The sequence below is a fragment of the Hipposideros armiger genome, unplaced genomic scaffold (assembly GCF_001890085.2).
Source record: "Hipposideros armiger isolate ML-2016 unplaced genomic scaffold, ASM189008v1 scaffold_497, whole genome shotgun sequence".
NCBI classification, from domain to species: domain Eukaryota; kingdom Metazoa; phylum Chordata; class Mammalia; order Chiroptera; family Hipposideridae; genus Hipposideros; species Hipposideros armiger.
Genome location: NW_017731847.1, coordinates 329,240 through 335,239, shown reverse-complemented (window position 1 = coordinate 335,239; position 6,000 = coordinate 329,240). Strand labels below are relative to the sequence as shown.

The window sequence follows — 6,000 nt, the reverse complement described above, 5'->3', positions numbered from 1 at the left end:
GCCTAAACTATATCAACACTTATGTGAGCTGCGTGAAGCCCTTGTGTCCAGGAAGTGGCACCTTTTTTTTTTTTAAAGGAAGGACACCTGTATTTTTTGGACTTCCAAAGCTTGAGTTATAGTAACTACAAACATTGCTACTTTTGGAAGTTCATAGAAAAATTCTTAGAAACAGTAATAATTTCAAACATTAGCCACACTGTTGAAATACTCATTCAATAGTAATAATTTGTTCTTTGGTAAGAAATAGAATTCTTCACAACAAACGCCCCAGTTGCCTCACTCGATTACTATAGCCATTAAAAACAAACAGCTAAGGGGCAGCCGGTTGGCTCAGGTGGTTAGAGAGTGGGCTCATAACACCAAGGTTGCTGGTTTGATTCCCACATGGGCCAGGGAGCTGTGCCCTCCCCAACTAGATTGAAGACAACAACTTAACTTGGAGCTGATGGGTCCTGGAAAAAACACACTGTTCCCCAGTAAAGTTTAAAAAAAAACAGCTAAATCAGCAAAATGTCTTTATCTATTGTCTCAGTATGCACCACGTTTGTCTAATAGCAAATCACATCAAATCGCATCAGACAGATATTAACACTGAGCTTACATACTGCACTGACAAAACGTAACACAGATATGTGTGCTTGCTGTAGGCGTACTCTCAGATGCCCAGAAAGGCAGATGCCTTTTGGGGATAAGAGACTTTACTTGACCTTGACTGGTTCTCGTTAACCAGTGAACAGAAACTTATTGTTTATAATGATCCTCTTAAAAAGTCCTAAAACATTGATGGTAAAGGAAGCCCATCGATTTCATCATATGTAGTGCATCTGCAGATCACTGCATGGCAGATATAATCCTGCAGGCTGAAAGGGAAAGTCCTATGTAGTGACAGAGCAAGCGATGGTTCAGAAAACATGCAAGAACTGGGATCTTTTATAATGTTCCAAAAGTCCTGTTACAGTGGAGGAGTGAAATATACAAGGGCCATGAACATCCAAACTAAAGGTGTGATTCCACTGTTCAATTCGGACACACAAGGATCTGTTATAGTGACGGGAGCTCACAGAGAAAAGGACTCTTGCTCAGAGCCCCTGAGAAAATATGTACCTTCGGGTTTCCCTTCCAGAAGGGCTCCTGCTTCCTAACAGTCCATCGCTCCTCAGGAACAGGGATTACCTGTAATCTGAAGCAAATTGGGCACGGAGCAGAGTCTGTAATCAATCTGCGTGTGGGTTTGCCAACCTTCCTGCCTACCACCGTGGGCATGGCTCTCTCCAGATACCTGGCTTTGCTTCTGCCTACGTGACTGCGAACACAGGGTGGTTGCGTCCTCTTCTGAGTCACAATTAGCTTGTGGAATTGGGGAATTGCCCCCACTTATTTTAGTCATGCCAGGCACTAACTTTGGTCCCAGTTTACGTAACAAATTAACCTGTGCAGTGGCTTCAAATGTATGCATTTGTGCAATACTAAGCTATCTCCTCTCTCTAAGCTTATCTTCTTTACCTTCTGTGAAAGCCAAGGATGGGTCAGATATATCAAAAAACGTTGAATGTGAGCTCACAGGGGCTGTATGCTGTTTAATCAAATGTCATTTGGGGGCTAAATCTGAGGTGCCAAAACAGGATATTTCTCAAGCATTAATTCAGCAAGGTGAATTTTTCTTTTATTAGAAAAGAGGAACTTTGACTGCTTCTTGTAAGTTCCCATGGGAAAACACAAGCCCACAGTATCCTGCAACTTCTGTCTCAGGTAGAGACTTCCTACAGTTGTACTGAAAATGCTGTTCATATCTTGTATGGAGTTTATACCGTATCGCCGCGCCTCCCTCTCCTTTGAGTTCTACCAGATTTTCTTTATCAGCATCCACTGAACTTTGTGTCTTTGTAGAACAGGAATGTTTTTTCTTCCCACCCCATGGAGCACATCAAGAGGAGGAATCTCTTCTTGTAAGTCTTGTTCCTGTGATGATACACAAATCATTATTCGTTTCATTGCTTATTTCAACAAGCTGAGGAATTTCAGTGGCATAATTTTGGTTTCTCCTTGAGGAATTATTTGAAGGGTTTAATCCCAGTTGGAAGGCAACATTTTCTCTAAAGGGGCTGCTTTGTTGCTGAGAAGCTGAGTCTCCTATGCTGATGTTTTTTTTCTCTTTGACTGACAAACACCCGTTGGAGTTCATGTCCACATTTTCACTATGGCTTCCTCCCTCATGACTAAAGGCATTCCGACACCTGTATTTGAAGCTATTCCACACTTTCCCCACTTTATCCATGGATTATAAGATAGTGACCAATAGCAGGTGGGGCTTTGGGTGGGGCAGGATTGCTTTGAAGGAACGTCAGAAGGACAGGAGCCTTGAAGGAAATGTGTGGTTCCTATTTTCTAGATGTGGAAACTGAGGTGCAGGAGGTCCCTCTCCCCTGGATTCCACCTGAGGCCCCTAACTCTATCATTTCGTCTGCTGCTTAGCATCTGCCTCAGTGGGGGTTCAGGGTGAGTCCACTAGTGCAAATTTCTCGCCTTGTAAGAGGAAAGGGTGGTGCCACCAAAAGGAAAAGGAGCAGGGTTCAAATGAAGGACAGTTCGTATTTCCTGAGTGTATGCGATGATGCAGATACTTTATAGGCATTATCATATTTCATCATCACTTCCTCCAAAGCCTCTTCTGGAAGGAGGGACAGTTATCCTTTTTATCCAGTGTAAGAATCTAAGACCAAGAGTTGGCCCGAAGTCACAGCTATTCAATGTCAATGTCAGAATTCAAACCCAGGTTGGATGCCAAAGATTAGGCCTTTCCTCTACTCAGTGCTGCTTCGATCTGGAGAAATGTCCTTTTGGTGCCTTTGAACTGAAAAACCCAAATCGATACACTGCATACCCCTGTGTCTCTGCCTCTTCTCCTTGCCCCACTATGCACACACCCTGACACCAGTGGCTTTTACATTATTTCATAATATGCCACAGATATTCATTGAACACCTACTATGTGTCTGACACTTTTCTAGGCCTTGGAGATGTGGCAGTGAACAAAAGTCACTATCATTCCTTGGAGTGGGGGGGCACAAAAAACAAACAAAAACCAAGGTCTCCCTCTCTCCCCAGAGAATCATTCTCAGGTGCACTGCCAGGGGGCATATAAACCTCTTAGGGGTCCAAAAAATGGGACATATTGAAATACTGGTGTCTGGATTGAGAAAGTAAACAACTTTAATGACCAGGCAACACATCTTTTTGCAAGTCAGATGGTTTCCAATCATTTGCTTTCAACAAAATTGAATGAGGACCTCCTGGAGTTGTCAGTTGATGAATCACTAAACTAAGTTTTGATAATGATTATACTCTGCGATTTGGGGGCACATTATCTGGAAGGAGTTCCAAAAAAAATACTGAATAGTATTGCTATAGCAAAACCTTTTCCATTCCCACCTGCTTATTTTATATGAACAAGTTTTCTTAGCCATTGCCCAAAAAATAGGAATAGAATAATGCAGGACTCATTGAGAAAAATCACCTACCATTGCACCGAGATACCTTTGCAATAAAATTTCTTTTATCAAAAATAATGCTATACATTATTTTGATTAATCATGCAATAATAATATTTGCAATGATAGGTAAGATAGTTTTTAGAGGATCATGATCTCGGGAAATGTTTTTACAAATTAAATTTCAATGTAAATGCACATTTAGTGGTGGAGAAGTATGATAGACTTTCAAGCATAAAATTATATCACCTGAGGATAAACTTCTGTGAGAGGAAAATGGAATAGAAATACAAGCTCAAGGAGAAAAGAGAGTAATGTGAAATTTCTTATAGTTAACAAAGTGATGTTACTTTTGTTACATATATAAGTGGATAATAGTGAGTATCAAATTGCTATTATATTTAAATTCCATTGGATGGCATTCAAAAATGTGACGTAACACTCCTATTTTAAGTGTTGATTTCCTTTCCAATTTGCATGCCTTTTATATAATTTTCTTGCCTAATGACCCTGGCTAGAACCTTCAGTACCATACTGAATAGATGTGGTGAGAGAGGATATCCTTGTCTTATTCTTGAACTTAGGGGGATGGCATTTAGTCTTTCACCATTGAATATGTTAGCTGTGGGTTTTTCATAGATGCCCTTTATCAAGTTGAGGAAGTTCCCTTCTATTTCTAATTTATTGAGTGTTTTCTCTGGAGATAGTTTCAAAAAGTTACTTAAGTAGGGAAGCAAGATGATTGAAAGCGCAAGTTCAAGTTCCTTAAATGCTCTGTCCCTGAAATACCCGCAGCACCAAGCACCATGCTTGCACATAGAAGGGGCCCATGATTGTTTGTGGAGCAAACTATCTCCCACCACCTCCCTTGCATTTTATATCCCAGCGATACTACGCTGTTTATGGTTCCACACACACACCATGCTGTCTTCTTTGGCTGTAGTTTTCTTTCCTCTTCTGTTTCCAGTTTATTCCTATTCATGCATTCCAGTGCCACCCAGATGTCATCTCATTCAGGCAATACTTCTTTCCTTTCCCCTCCTCAAATCCTGAGCTGAGTGGACCTCTTGTTTTGTGCTCTTGTGGTACTTTGTGCATCTACCATTGTGCATTGTATTTATTTATTTATGCACCCAACCCCCCACTAAACCAGTTAGGTGATATGGTGTACGGTTAAGAGTATGAATTTGAGAGCCTGGCTGCCCAGATTCAAAACTCTGCCTCTTACTAGTTTGTGCGACTTTGGATGTGCCTCAGTTTCCTCATCTGTCAAACAGATGATAAAAATGGTATTATTTTCTAAGGTTGTTTGAGGGTTGAGGGGCAATAGTGTCTCGTAAACAGTAATTAGCATGTAAGAGTTAGCTATTAAGTCCTATGGGGCAAGACCTATTTTTTTTCTTCTCTGATTTTCACAGCCCTTAGTCGAATGCCTGGCCTGCAGTGGGTGCTAAGTAAATATTTGTCATAAGGGTGAGCATGGCGGAAAATATCTGAAAGAAGAAAGAGAATAATGGATTCAACATTGCATAGCAGGGTGGAAATCAGAAATCAAATGTGTAAACCATGTTACCCATTTCAATGTATTTCCTAAATTGTCTACACACTGACCCTGAGATTCATGCTGGAGAAATTCAATCTCAGTCATTGCGACGCTCCTCTCTGTCCATAGGGTCACAGAAAAGCCTGGGAGGTTTATGCACTGCTCAGAAAACAGGGAAATGACTTTTGATCTTCAGCCCATTATTTTTATTGTCCAAGTCTGCATTGTCCTTTGAATATGTTAAACATCGCAGACCATCTTTCCTGGCCTGGCAGACTCCCAGTGGCACTGCATCTCATGATGTTTGTAATTTACCTTAAAAGACTTTGGCGTTGATCCTTGGAAACAAGGTAAGAGAAGCATATTCTAGGTGAGAATGTTTCAGAAAGCTCTTCCAGTACTTCCAGAACCTTAGACAGGCTCCATAGTCCTGTTTTGGCAACTTACATAGACATGCTGTAAAACTTGCTTAACCATTCCCCTAGTGTTGGACTCCCAGATTGCTTCTTTTTTTTTAATTGGCATTTTCAAGAAATAAATCTACTTTTTCAAAATAAGATACTTGGGCATATTAAAACTTTTGGCAAAGACAGGATGACATTTGTAGGTGTCGGTTACTTGAAGTTACACCCAGGTGCAACTTGCATTCTAATCAGTAATTCCATGGCAGGAGTGGTTAGCGAACATTCTAATCAGAAGGTGGCTTCAACAAAGTGGTTCACAAATTTCGCCAATGATAGCTCTTTTATAGCATCCATTACACAAATTGACAAGCAACTCGTTTCAACAGTGAAAGCTTGTTTCTGATAAGACCTCTGGCACTGATCAGGATTGGAGCAGCATAACAAAGTAACAACGTTTCTGGTTGCCTGATGCCCACTATGCGGGTGACAGAGTCCTGCTTCTGGGATACTGTTGTCCCTGCCCTGAGTAAACTTTTCATTTATGCTATGGCTGTAGACAGGG

The 6,000-nt window shown here is 41.0% G+C and overlaps 1 pseudogene; it reads right to left on the bottom strand.

The window, feature by feature from the left end:
• Positions 1–701: 701 nt before the first annotated feature.
• On the bottom strand, positions 702–2,278 carry LOC109395964 (suppressor of cytokine signaling 5-like; annotated as a pseudogene).
• Between the last annotated feature and the right edge of the window lie 3,722 nt (positions 2,279–6,000).